The sequence below is a fragment of the Pteropus alecto genome, unplaced genomic scaffold (assembly GCF_000325575.1).
Source record: "Pteropus alecto unplaced genomic scaffold, ASM32557v1 scaffold98, whole genome shotgun sequence".
NCBI classification, from domain to species: Eukaryota; Metazoa; Chordata; class Mammalia; order Chiroptera; family Pteropodidae; genus Pteropus; species Pteropus alecto.
Genome location: NW_006443570.1, coordinates 3,987,995 through 4,002,706, shown reverse-complemented (window position 1 = coordinate 4,002,706; position 14,712 = coordinate 3,987,995). Strand labels below are relative to the sequence as shown.

General features: G+C 35.7%; 1 long non-coding RNA gene and 1 pseudogene across 1 annotated transcript in view; both read right to left on the bottom strand.

Annotated features, from left to right (window-relative positions):
* Nucleotides 1–1,097: 1,097 nt before the first annotated feature.
* LOC112473382 lies at nt 1,098–1,216 on the bottom strand (annotated as a pseudogene).
* A 9,331-nt stretch (nt 1,217–10,547) lies between these two features.
* The window catches only part of LOC107196590, a 12,785-nt gene continuing 8,620 nt past the window's right edge, over nt 10,548–14,712 (bottom strand). Inside the window, exon 2 of the long non-coding RNA XR_001518030.1 lies at nt 10,548–11,046. This is a non-coding gene — a long non-coding RNA (uncharacterized LOC107196590). The remainder of the gene's footprint in view (nt 11,047–14,712) is intronic.

The following is a 14,712-nucleotide window of genomic DNA, read 5'->3' as shown; positions in this document are numbered from 1 at the left end:
GACACAGATAGTGGCAACAGCGAATTATGAAAGTAGCTTAGTGTGTCAGAAAAGCCAAGTGAGTGAAGATAGCAGCCTTGATGTAATTTTAAGTGAGACCTCTTAAGTGGGCCACCCAGCATGAAATCAAAGTGAGCCAGCCTCCTGCTTTGGGTAGAAGATAATTGCCATTTGAGGTCAAAAAGAAATGATGTTCTTGATATAGAATTGCACCATTAGGTGTGTTATTGGATTTGGGCTGGTGAGAGTAGAGCTTTCCTCTGAAACATCTGTTCACTGTCAGGGCAGCATGGCAAAAGGAATGGACCAGTGGTCTGTTTCAATATAGCAATTCCTACATAGGAATATAGAAATACAAATGCCTTTCTTGGCCATTATGAATTATGGTGCTGTATATGAAATCTAAAAATCATTGTCTTTGCTAGTGTGTCATATTGCAAGCTCATTTGTCCTTCTCCATTGCCATAAGATCTTTATAGTACTATGCTTTTTAAACCTTTCTTTTTTATTGATATGTCTATTTTAGATGATTTTCTCCCAGACCTGTTGATTGCAATTTTTTTCTTGATTGAATCCTATTTTATTTTATTTTTTGAAGCACTTTAGATTCTATCTCTACTCTACCCTTTGATTTCTTCTCTGTTTTTTGCAGACTTCTGTAATATCTTCTAAGTTAATGTCTCATTGGAGCTTAATATTTGTTCTGATCTTGGTCATTCATTAATAAGGATAAAACGCATAAGCATCCTGAAAAACCCAACTAGATTCTTATATGCATTGTTATAATTATTATATTATACAGCTTAAAAGGGGGGCCTTTTAAGCCATAGGAAGGTATTATTATATAATTATATATGATACATGTAACAATAATAATTCAAATAAGAAAAGACCTGAAGAACTTATTTATTTCAGTTCCTTTAGTTTACAGATGATGATACTAAAACATAGATGTGTTGTCACTTGATTATTATCATTCATTTTCAAGGGTTTTTTTGTTTGTTTGTTTGTTTTTGTTTTTGCGAGGTAACTCTTGGTTGACCTCACAGATTGCAAGGACCTTGTCATCTTACAATCCCTTATTTTTTTACTTTTTACGCCTATAGCACCTGGTCTTCCTAGGTGGTCTGCCATCTAAGTCCTAACCAGGCTCGACCCTGCTTAGTTTCCGAGATCAGACGAGATCAGGCTTGTTCAGGGTAGAATAGCCGTAGACTTGTTTTTGAGTTTTTTCTAATTTTTGGTACATGAAAATTATTCATGTCCAAGTATATTTGAGTTTCTTTCAAAAGAAGATTTTTATGGTTATTTTATGTTCAGCCTACTGGTCTATATATAGAATTATACTTTGCTTAGTCTGAACCTTCGAGCACTTTCATTTTATCATCCTTAAAATTGTTCCTATTGTATAACTTGATTTCTTAAATTTATTCAATACAGAATATATACTAAGCATTATTATCTTAAGTGTCATGTTTGGGAATTGACCTTTGAAAAGAGAAATGAAGGTCATCTGATAACTTAAGTTTAGTCTCTCTTTGTGTTCATCATTCTTTTATCAACATCGAGATAATTTTTTCCTCCATTATCATACAAGGAATTGGTGATTTTTCATAGATTCATTTCCAGTGTGAGTCTTTTTTCTTCATTCAGCCTTGTCAACAGATGAATGCCCATGAACATCCATCTGAGTGTATAGTCAAGGACCATCATTCAGGGCGGCTGCAAGGGACTGGCACCTCTCACTCCTGCATCAGCAGCTAAACCTCAATCTGTCATGGTAGGATGTGACAGCCCCACCCACAACTAAGGGCTGGGCACCTGCTACATGTTGGATGGGGTAAGGGGTAAGATAAAGGGTGAAATTAGAATTTTTCTCACAAAGGCCACTAGCAGAGAGAAGATCTGTATGCAAATAAACATAGTGCAAAAGATACAGTAATAGGTACTATAAGAAATATGTTTTAGCTTTAGAGAAGTTGAGAAAAGAGAGAGCTGACTTTTACCTGACAGTTTAGCTGATAGTTCATCTTTGTGTGGTAGGCCTCTGTTATGTGAACACTCTTGAGGTTCATTTTCAAATGAACAGCAGTGGAATATCTGTTTGCTCGGACTATTTTTCATTCATTCATCATTGAGTACCTACTGTGTGCTAGACCTTAGATTTGGCTGTTAAGGACACAGGAAATGAAACTGACAAAATCCCTAGCCACATGAAGCTTATATTTTACTGGGGGGAAAGTATCTGAAATAAAACAAAACAAAAAGACTGGAAGACACAGAGATAGAAAATGACTGAAAAAGGGTGGCAGTGGAACTCTTTGAGACAGAGTACCCAGAGGAGGCCTCTGAGCAGACATCCGACTGAAGTGAAAGCTGAAGCCAGGTCGCAATCTGAAGTAGGAGCATTCCAGGCAGAAGGAACGGCACATGCAAAGGCTTCGAAGTAGAAACCATCTCAGAGAGTTCGAGGAATAGTTAAGAAACCTGTGTGGCTAGAGCTAAATTGGTAAGACAGAGTGAAGAAATGAGGTTGAAAAGGCAGAAAGGACTAAATCCTAGAGGGCCTTTGAAGCCATAGGAAGGTATTTGGATTTTATTTTGCATATCATGAGCTTTAACAAGAGATTGGCATGAAGTAGTTTATGTTTCTAAAATATTTCTCCAATTACTCTTTGTAGAACTGTTTATAAAAGGCCTGGGAGTGGAAGAGGGGAGAGACCAGAGTGAGGTGTACCCACAGCAGATGGCAAGAAAATATTAGAATGTGTGTATGAAATTAAGCACTTCTAATATTAATGGGTTAATGGTAGTAAATGTATATAATTTATAAATTAATATACACATATTTTACACCTAATAAAAAAATTACAACTGGAGCAATCAATTTTTAAAAGTTTGAAAACCACTGTTCTAAGTGAGAGATGATGGTGGCTGTTAGTTGGCTTCTAATTTGGAAATTGTAATAATCATTTTTTGTGTGCTTTTATTCTTTTTCTTATCACTATGTAGCAGTGGTTCTTCTTGCCATAAAATGAGCATGCACAGGCAAGCACACATGCACATTTGCATATAATTTCAGGGTGTTCACAGATACCATATTAAGAATCTTGACTGTAGAGGATCATTTCGCAGTACCCTCCCACCCCAGGGATATAACATTTGTCCTTTCTTCTCAACACTCTACTCTAGCATTTCTGTCCTCATTTGTGTCAATCCTAAAATTACGATATGAGAGCAATTTTTAAATTTACTTTTCAGGCCTAGATTTCTGACCTGCAAGTGAGCACAGTTCTTTTTAGTTATATTTTGCTATCTATCCGTTTTGACGTTGAACTATCTCGTGGTTCAGAATAATGCCAAATCTATTATTTCTGTCACGGAATAGAGACCCTATTTCTCTGTTTCCTGGAGTTTTGCCTGGTATGCCAATATTATATTGATAAAGGTCCTCGTGATAGCCAAACAAAAATAAAAAGCAATGTTTTTATAAATAAATGATACGATTTTTAATATGGATCCAGCCATCTGGCTATGTGTTGCTTTCATCAAGGAAGTTTTTGACACGCTTCTGTATTTCCTTGGTTATGCCTCAGGCCCTAGGGCAGAAGTAGGAGTAGGAAGCAGACATTTTTCAAGAATTCTTCATAATTTGTACTTTTATAATCAAAGGAAGTTAGCAGATTTGACCTGCTACCTAATGGCCCAGCATCGTGGGAACCTTCCAGCCTATTTCGTAATGTCTGTCCAACCCTAGTTAAACTTGACATCATAAAACGTTAATCTTTTAAAGATTTGCTTCAGTGCACACTGTGATAATTTCCTACTCAGAAAGTTTGCCCACATACTTTTATTTTCCTATCCTGTTTACTTAGGCCTTTGGTTTTAAAGTATAATTAAAACTAATTGCTAAGAGTAAAATTCAGGATGCTGGTCCACCATGGTGATCAGGAAGGATTACTTTTGTATTGTTTAATTTTTGTAAGAGAGGACACAAGCAGCTTCACAAAAAGAACAGGTGATTCAACTGTGTGTTCTTTCCAAGCCTTTTGTCCTCTTCCACCTGTAGTGCTTGTTAATGTTTGGAGTGATATGATGCAAACATGACATGAAGGAAAATGGACTGTCATTTCATTTCTGAGAGAACGCAATGCCCCTGATTACAAACTATGACATAAAGAAGTGAAAACTATCTCTTCTTTGTTTATTTGTTGCTGTTTAACTTTTTGCAATTCATCTTTATTTTTCAATTGTCTAAGACAAGATATCGAAAACTCTGTGGTTTCAGTTTATTCCTTTTAAAAATGTAACTTGTGGTAAAGAAAAGTACAAATTCGTGTTTAAAGTAAATTTATATAGTTTCTATCAACTCTAGTTTTGCTTTTAAAGCACATATTTAATTTTTAAGAATGTATTCCATGATTTAAGCTTTTTAATTAAAGTATTTGCTTGAGATTTGTTGCACTAAACTAAGCAGACACCTCTCCCTACGCGCGCGCGCACACACACACACACACACACACACACGCACACAAACACACACATTCTCTTTAAAAAAGACAATTCCCCCATAGTCTAAATCGATTATACTAACTCTATTGATATTGCCTGTGTCTGCTTTATAACCTGAAGTTTGTAAATTATTGAGAGAATCTGAATCATAATAGATTGATGCTAAGAAGTCAGATAATTTCAGAACCTTGTGGGAACTTTCTAGTTTCCACTCTTTTATCTCTTCAGAGGACTTTTTCATGAAAGACAGAGATTAGTGACGACTTTCTAATGCAGAGTTAGTCTTTAGTTTTTTTGTTTAAAAATGACACTTTGAACATGTAGTGCGTAATGCATTTGAAGTTCTGTTGCCAAGCAGCTTGAAACCTAGGGGGCATTGTTGAATTTGAAGGAATAGTGGGTTCAGGGAAGGGGCCAAAAGAAAACTTGAGAAAAATAGAGTAAGACTGAAAGTGTTTTATGATAATTAGAATAAAAATTAGATATCAGAACTTCACGGGTCAGCTTCTGTTCACACATTTAGCTTTCACCTTGCAAAGAAAGGGATGTATCAGATAATTAGGTCAAATCAATGATTATATATCTTTAACTCAAGTGGAAGGGACTGTAATTGTGATGAAATTTGTCTGAAGGGGAACGCATGGGGAATCTTGTCAAAGGTCATGAGTTCAAAGGGGAAATTAAGTTCAAGGTTCGGTTCCTGTTCACATACCCCACCACTAGTGCATAACAAGAAACCAAGCAACCAATATTTCTATAAACAGGTTATTTTATCATCTTGAAATAAGCAGAATTATTCTCATTTATATCCATTCAGGGATATAGAATTAAAGCAGTTACACCTCCTTAATGGGATATTTTCTCCTGACATGGACAGAAAGAATACCTCTAGTATTATATTTCCTGCTTGTTGGTTTCTTCTGCTTTGTTGCTGATCACACACAAGACATCCAGCTGCACGGAATGCAAATAAACAGCCCATCTCCAAGATATCACATGGCTACGTGTCCCTTAATGCAAATTCTTGACTTGTTTACAAGATAACAATACAATATTTTAAGTTTGAGATTAGAGGCAATGAGGAGACAGCTAAGAAAGTTGTTTGGGGCTCTGTCCCTGTCTCTGTCTGTTTGTCTCTGTCTCTGTCTCTCTCTCTCTCTTCCTGAATTCAGTTTCCCCTTAAACTTGACAAAGTGAAACCAAAATTCACCCTTGTCTTGGTCATTCTTCTGAAACAAAGGGTCTATTCTTCCTTTTAATGCATGTAGAACTTCCATTAAGATTGACCGTAAGCTCTTGCATAGGATGAAAAAAGAAAAAGCCCTCAAATCTTTTCTTTACCCTGGTATTATTTTTAAAGGACAAACAATAAGAACATAGTTTCACATAGCAGTAAAGAAACCCTGGCTGAGAAGACCAGCCTTTAAGACCCAATGGCCTTTAAACATTCTAGATTCCACGTGTAATCCCAATACATTAAATTCTATGAGAATTGTTTCAGTGAGTGTTTTAAGAAAGAAATACATGCAAGGTAAATATATATAATTGTTTAAAGCAAATCAAGAAAATTCTTGCAGATATTTTTTAAATATTTTTTTCACCTAATCAGGTATTACATTTGCAATTCATAAAGTGACACTGTTACTGACTGGAAACCAAGAAGCGTAACTGGTAAATGAAAAACTAGTCAGTCTGTTTACTCTGCAGTGGAGCTGTAGGTGTGAATCTGCAACCACACATGCATTGGGGCTCAAACAAACTGGGCTAATGACTGAAATAGTATCTTAATGTTAAATGTGATTCATGTACAGAAATATTTCAAATATAAACACAATTAACTGAACCCCAGATGTTTGTGTCCTCCTTAGAAAAAATTGCATAGAAGTAGATTCTTGCCATAAGACAGGACAAGAGGCATTTGATGAAAGCCTATATTTGCTAATAAATTTCCTTGTATTTATCATGTTCAATGCTTGGATGGGCTTATTATCCTGGGGTTTCTTCTTGAACACCCCTATCTTTTTGTGTCAGAATGTGTGGGATTTCTTTCTGTAAACTCTAAGATACTTGCCAAATTTTAACAAAAGAAATAATCTCTGACATAAATCGTGATTGATAAACTATTTGGCGTTAAACTATTTTGGAATAAACAGGCCTGTGAGTGGAGAAGAGACAGGTGCCTTGCTTGGCTGAATGGGTTTGAGAGGGAGGGATAAAGGGCTGGGACAATTCACACTTTGGTTAAACTCTAGCAACTAACGTTTCCACCCTGGTAAAATTTAGAAGTTCAAGGAACAACACTGCCATGATATTAATGATCTTCGAGGGCATATAGAGTTCAGAGTTCATTTTCTATTTACAACATCCCTTGCTGCTCCACCTCTTACCCTTCCTCCTTCCAAAAAAAAAAAAGCAATTATTTAGGACACTGTGACATTCAGCCTGGCTAATTTTTATACAAAAATAGAAACAGTGGGAAATACAGCAGTTAAGTATTAGTAATGGATAGAACTAGGGGTGCCCAATGTGTGGAGAGGGTATCTCCTGAGCAGTTCAAAGTTCATTCTTTGTTCACATATAATGAAAAGTCTTCAGTTATCAGGTATTTAAACCCAAATCAGCAGTTCCATATCCGTAACCTGAGCTGAGTGTTCCTCCATCTAATGGCCATGCTGCTGTCGTTTGCAGTGAGTTGGGTGACATTCGATTTGTACTCGGAGACGGGAACAGATGGGCTTTCATTGTGAGGCTCCGCCTGTATGCAAATGTGAACCGAGTTTCACCCGATCCCAGGGCCTGACCTGACCGTGCACATGCATTTACTCAACGTGGCTCAGCCTGGGGGGGTGGCGAAGGGGGAATAAAAAATGGCAATCGGATAGTACCAGCGGCAGGTCAAGTTTACCATCCGTCTTTCAGCGGGACTGAGATGGCAACACAGTTATTTAGTTTCAGTGTTGATGTTCGTTGCAATAAACTCCATCATTTCACCTGTTTATGAACCCAGCCTCGTATGAGATCTCTGTGAAATCAAACAAAGCTGGCAATCAACTCTCTTGTTTCCAGCAGAATGGGGAGGATTATGGATTTTTTTTTTAAGCATCTTTATTTTTTTCCCAGCCTCACAATTATAAATCAATACTTTTTTTCTCTAGCCCTTTTTATTTCTTACATTGAATTCATTAATTTCTTTTTTGGAGGGAACAAAATACATTTTCCCCAAATGCTTTTTGTTTCAAATTAAGAAATATGATCATTAATGTCAGAATAAACAACCAGCATTTTAGATGTCGATTAACTGTTTTGCATGTACACAGCAATGTACAGTACCTAATAAATCTTACAATTAAGTGTGCAGCCCTTCATTAGAGTGAAAATATGAACAGCTGTAATCATACACATTCTATTGACAGAGAAAAATTTGGCTTCATTTATAATTTTTCACACTGAGAAAGAATGAGGGATGGATTGAACCACGACTGTTTCTGTAACTGTGGGCTTTTTCTTCACATGTACAGAAGGACAACAAACCAGTGTCTCTGACTTCAGGGTCTAACAGCAGTGATTTGCCTCAATTTTCTTCTCTCATGAAAGTAAATTTCTCTTGGGAAACATATAAGCCTTTGGCTAGAAAACCCATAGGACAGACACCCCCAAACTGTAACAAATAACAAATTGATGCATTTCTTCGGTACATCTGTTCTTTAAGGGGTTCTGTTAACTGATGTCTGAAACTGGCACAAAAGAAAAAGTGGCTAAGAATATAGTGAAAGTTGATGCATGCAGCAAAAACTGCTTCTGGCAACAAAAGACACCGCTTCTGGTAACACATATATATTGCTCAGAATGGAAAAGAGGTCTTTTGAAGTTGTATTTGTGTAAATTTGGGAAAAACCAAGGGAGGCTTCCCTCAAAAAAGGTGCCATATTGTCTCTGCATAAGGATTTTTTTCCACCTCCCCTTATTCCAGCCCTCACTCCAGGGTGCAAGGCCAACATATCAGGACAGCATTTTCAAGCAGTTCTAAAGAGTTAGGCTTGAAATAATTCCAAATAGAAATAAATGGTCAGGACTAGGACTAGCATTTGTCTACTAGGACCTAGTAGTAGCTGACAGAGATAATAAAGAATAAAGGGTTATATGACAGTATAGTGGTTATTAAAAAATGTCATACTCCTTTCCTTGGCTATTGAAAATTGATTTGCTTATCTCACCTGGTCTCTCAATATGTATTTCCATCTATTTGGTATATATGTAGACATATGTGTATATATACATACTGACATGTACATATGAATTTATATCTATGTATACAAATCCTTTCTTATACAAATAAGAATTTATGTGAATGCAGGAGTTTATGTCCACATAAACTTTTGCTCATGGTTGAATTATTGTAGATCACCTTAAGGATATCATTTTATAAGTTAAGGGTATCATTTATACCCTCAGAAATTTTGTTTGAGAATTGTCAAGGTGGTAATTACTAGGGAATTTTTAAACGTTTATTTACTTTAGAAGCAAGGGACCCATATGTTCTAAGTTTAACAAGAGGCTTAACAAAGTTATATTCTGCCATGAGTTAGATCCTGAAGACTTTTTTAACATAGTGAAAAATTAAAACTAAAACATTTACAATATGAATATTTTAACCAAGTTATTAAAACCACCACTTATGATTGTTTTAGTAAAATACTGCATTTGCTAAAGTATTATCTAAAACAAGCTTGAGATTTGAAAGTCAGCAGTTTCTTTTTAAATGTCATAATGAAAGTATATCATGAATTGAGAAGAAATGCTTGTATATGTTTTTTAAGTTCTTGAGGAGGAAAAAGCCCAGACACCATCAGTTGCCCCATCAGAGCATTTAGGTATCTAGAAAATGATACTCTTTGGGTCTTTACAAAATCCATGAAAGTTCATTTTTTTCAAATGTTTGTGTCACAAAATACTTGCAAACAAGGTGATATTGAACTGAAATAAATAACAATAGCAAACATTTATATGGCTCTTATTATGTACCAAGGACTCTTGTAAGTGCTCTACATGCGTTAACATACTTAACCCTGACAAAAAATTCCTTGAGGAATAGGTCCTATTTTTATCTCCATTTGACAGATGAAGAAAATGAAACTTGTCCAAATAGCTTCTTCCTGGAACAGAAAATGGAAAATGTGAGAATTTAAGGCTCAGACTTTTGGAAAGAACTTCCATGTAATCAGCCGAGTGATTTGTCTCTCTTTGCCTCTTTCATTTGTAGAAAATTATGACATTTTCTGTAAAAATCACATTTATGAAATATGGGCCCCATTTCCTAAGCAGCAAGAAGTAAATATGTAGTATTTCTGCTCTTTTTAAAGCTTCGCAGTATTAGAGTTCACTCTTTTCCTCTATGACATGGTGTGGGACTTCTGAGAAAGTACCGCAAAGTCCTCATGAAAACTTCCTTGTGGGGAAGTTGTCAGAACCAGAAAACCCAAACCAAATGTGGGCTCCAGTTTGAGTGAGAATACATTGTATACTTTTCTTAAAATTTGGCCTTGACTCATCTAATTGGCAAGAAAATTAAGTTCCTTTTGAGTGTTTCAATATTTTCCTCATTTAGCTCTAAGTTTAGTCGGTTGTACCCTTGGAAAGATGGGTAAAGAGAAATTAGGCAGGACACGAAGATCTTTTTCTTTCTCCTCTTTCTAAAGACCAATTTGCATTGTATCTTATTGTACCAGCGTCTAGATTGTGATTCATTCAATTCACAATGAAAATACGTATTTATGGGTCATAATTAGCCTCTGAATCCTAGTCTGCCGACAGCACTCACCATAAGTGTGCACCCTGATGGCTCTTGAGAAGGAGTCGGGGGAGCCACCTTGTGGCTGGAAGGCAACCCAGCAGCCTCCAGGACCCTTGCTCTTTTCTGAGTAGAAAGATGAGGGTAGATGCCAGAGATAAATCAGAAATATCAATCACCAAATATTTGTCGAAAATGGTAAGGGATATAAATAGAATCTATAACTACAATAACACTGAAGCTGTAGTTGTAAATATACATTATCCTCTTTAATATGACATAGAGTAGATTGAGAACTGAGAAATTATTAAGATCCCCACAAAAAAAAATTGGAAGAAAGAATGAAAACATTTAAGTTAAAATTATGTTCATTTTGTAATTCAATAAAGAAATCCCAGAGACATATTTTTAAATTTAATGTTGTTTTCTAAAGCACAGAAAAAGCCCCACAGACATCTGTTTGCATACATTGTGTGTCAGGCAACATCAGATTTGAATGGAATTTATCTAAATTTTATATGCATGGCTTGATGTAAATTGAAATAAATTGTACAGCATACTCTGCGTGGACATATTGGTTTTTCCATCGCTGCTTGAACTTTTAACCCCAGGGCCTGAGCCGGTCACACGTTGACCTGTCTGAACTCTGCTGGTAGATCCAAGTGTGGAAGGCCGACCTTGCCTCCATGGCAACCATAAAGTAGGGTCCATGACTCTTCTCTCCCTTTCTCTCTCTTTTCTCCACACTCCAAACAAAACAAAACAAAACAAAACAAATTAGTATATTCTCGCACAGCCAGTCAGTGTAATCTTGGAATAGTTTTGGCAAAATGCATTTTGCCCCTAACCCAAGCTCTAAGCAAAGCTTTTTCAGCTTGCTTGTCAGATGTTAATGAAAGTTTGAAATGAAAGCCTTTATAGAAGTTAATGGAAAAGACCCCTTCCTGGGACACATTCAGTTTGCTTGTCTACTGTTATAATAAAATATACTTCACATACTCATGTATTAAGTAATGTTGCTATAGGTATGTTACACATGTAGATGAAAATTATACTTGCATAGGATTTCAACATAATCCATTATAGGTGGATTTACAAAAAATGCATTAGATTTTACTAATGCCCACAGTATCCACATCAGATCTAATGTTTTCTAGTGTCATAGAGTGAATGTATCTGAAAGGACTAAGCATTAAGGATCTAGAGTTAATCTCTCCGTTGTGGGTTGTAGCCTCTATTTTAATTAAGGTACTTTATGTTCTGATTTGTTTTAATTTGGATGATCTTTAAGTCCATGTACTAACAAATTATCATTTTCACTATTTTAGTGGTAGTTCAAAAGTGTTATTTGTTCATCTCTACAGTTAAAATTCTGTTCATAAAATGTATTTGTGGCTTTTCATTTATTAATGCAAGAAGCATTTGTTGAATGCCTGCCATGTAAATAACTTCAACTAAGTACTGTGGGGTGATTAAAAAAAAAAAAGTATGCCTGGTCTTAAGGAATTCCAGTTTTGTTGCAAAATAGGAGGTATTACATAGAAAGAGAAAAACTGGAGAACAATTAGACAGCAGTGACAAATGTATAATTGTTTTAAATTGTATACCAACTGACAAGGAAACATGGCATAATGGAGTGTCCATTTGGGAGTGGATTTAATGAAGAAAGACCTCTTATGAACAAAGCCTTGAAAAAAGGTGGTTGTCCAGGGCTAGCAAACATTCTGCTAGGTTTAAGAGGTTTCATAGAATAAGCAAAACCTAGGATGGTGTTGGTACTGTGCAAGGGTCGATAAGGGAGAAAAGTAATGAGAGAAAATGGGCTATACGATACTGGGAATAACAAATGTTCTTGAGTGCTCATGGACTGATCTGCTGTCCTTCAGATCCTGGGGTCCATATGTGTGCCTCAGTTATTCGTTTCTGAGGTTTTGTAGTAAATATATGTATATTAAAAAAAAGACTTGTCAGTTTAGATTTATAAGAGAATTCTATTGTCCTTTTTAAAAAGTAAAAAGAAATCTTAATTTCTAGATGTTTGAGGTAGAGACCTGAAAATAGCAATGTTCCATAAGCTGCCTTTGGGCAACTACAGGTAACAGGATAGGAGACCAGTCTGATGAAACCGAAGTTATCATTTAGAGTGGCCTCGAGGTATTTTAAAAACAGCAACCAAAACATCACAAGAACATTCATCTTCGTCCAGCAATATAGAAAATAAAAAAACAACAATATAGTATAAGCAAAGAAAATCAGGAAATTCTCCCAGTCTACCTTTAGCATATTCTGTGACCTTGCGAAGTTACTTTATCTCTGTGGGCCAGAGTTTCTTCATGTATAATAATAAAAATATCTAACACATACTGAATTCTTGCTTTATATCAGACACTAGTGTTCTAAGCATTTTTATTTAATTCTCACAACAATTCTATCAGATCAGTGTCGTTATCGTCCCCAGTTTATATATCAGGAAACTGAGGCATTCTGTCTTTTCCAGGGTCATACCCAAGTAGTCTAGCTTTAGACCTTATGCTTCCTTTACTGCACCAGGGGTCAGCAAACTTTTTTCTGGAAAGAGCCAAATAGTAAGTATTTTGGGATTTTTGGACCATGCAGTCTCTAGTGTTACAACTGTGCCAGTATAGTGCAAGAGCAGGCAGGGATAATATGTAAATCCATGAGTGTGGCTGTATTCCACTAGAACTTTTTTATAGACACTGAAATTTGAATTCCACATAATTTCATGTGTCATGAAATATTTTGATTTTTTTCCTCCAGCCATTTAAAAATGGAAGAAACAAAAGAACAACAACAACAACAACAACAACAAACATTCTAAACTTGTAGGCCCTGCAAAAACAGAGTGGCTTGGATTTGGCCCATGAGTCATAGTTTCCATCCTCTATACTGCACTAACTATACTGCCCCTCAATGTATAGAATAAGGAATTGAAAAAATGGTCTCTAAAATTACTACTATTCAAAAAACTATGCAATGACTTTCTAGCTAGTAGGGTAACTGTTTTGGATTCAGTACTATGTAATTGAAGAATTGAAAGGTGACTTGGAAAACGAAGCCTGCCCATCTGTTTTCTTCGGAAAAGACTTTATCTAAGCTGTCTCAGAAGAATGAAGAATTATCATTGTTTAATTGATATTTTGAGAGAGAGATTTCATTATCTCCTTTAACAAGCCACTTTATGTTAGTGGCTGTTCCTATCAGGACTATAGTCTTAATGTCTAGTTTGAGTCTCTTATGAGGTAGTGGAAGCCCACTTGCTCCGCTTTTTAGAAATAATGATGAGCTTGTCTATCTTGTACACAATTCTACACTATCTTCTACAACTTCCACATCATCTCTGCAGCTGAAGGTAAGAACCTTCCATTCTTTTCCCAGGCATACATTCTTTACTCATGTAGATATTTTTCTATTGTCCTAGCTATTATTGTAACAGTCAAAGGAATCCTTTCCCAAATGTCTTATATGATAGAATCAGAAACTGGACAGGTTAGAGACCTCTTTTCCTTGTCTGTATTTAAAAGTTTGGTTTTTCTAAATTTTCAGATACGAAATTTCTACATATGTCATTATTACCTAAAATAAGTGTTTTGCAGGGGTCCATATGCTTATCTCATAGCTGCTTTAGTTGTATGATACCTTGGTATTATGATAAATGTGGCAAATTATTTCTTCCTTTACAACCAAGTAACATAAATAGTTGCGAATTTAAAACTCTTACTTTTTCTTTTAGCTTTAAAACTCACAGGCATTCCAGAGCTTACTTTTGTTTCCTTAGTGTCTGTTGAGGTGATATGAAAAAAAAATTTTTAAAAGCTCTCATATAGCATGATATTTCTATATAATATCCTCAGTTACAACCTTAACGTTCAAACTCCTGAATAGTTTACTAAGCTGTATGCCTTATAGCTTCCCAAACACTGACAATTTAGTTCATAGACAGCAAAAAAAATCCCTTATTATCTAATAACTTTCAGTATGTCCTAGGTACGATAAATTCAGAGGGCTATGTTTCATTCTCAGAAATGGCCATTGGAGTAAAATTTCCTAAGGTTTTTCCCAAGCCTGTGTCTTTTACAGACACTTTTTTTTAGAAAATTAATATTAGAACACATGGAGTTTTTTGACATAAGATGATTCTATAGCCACAAAATTATAGATATGTGAAGAAAAGCAGTCTGCCTCCTTTATATGTATTCCATATGGTCTTGGAGTACTCACTCAACAACTTTGCTCATAGAACTGTAGTGAGACCAGATGAATTAAGTGCTCTTTTAGAGTAAAATGCTCATCTATTTATATTTCTAAGACTCTAGGGTATTGTTTGACAGATTACATAGGCATTAATGTAAAGGCTATTTGCAGATTATTTGAAGGAGTTGAGATAAAATACT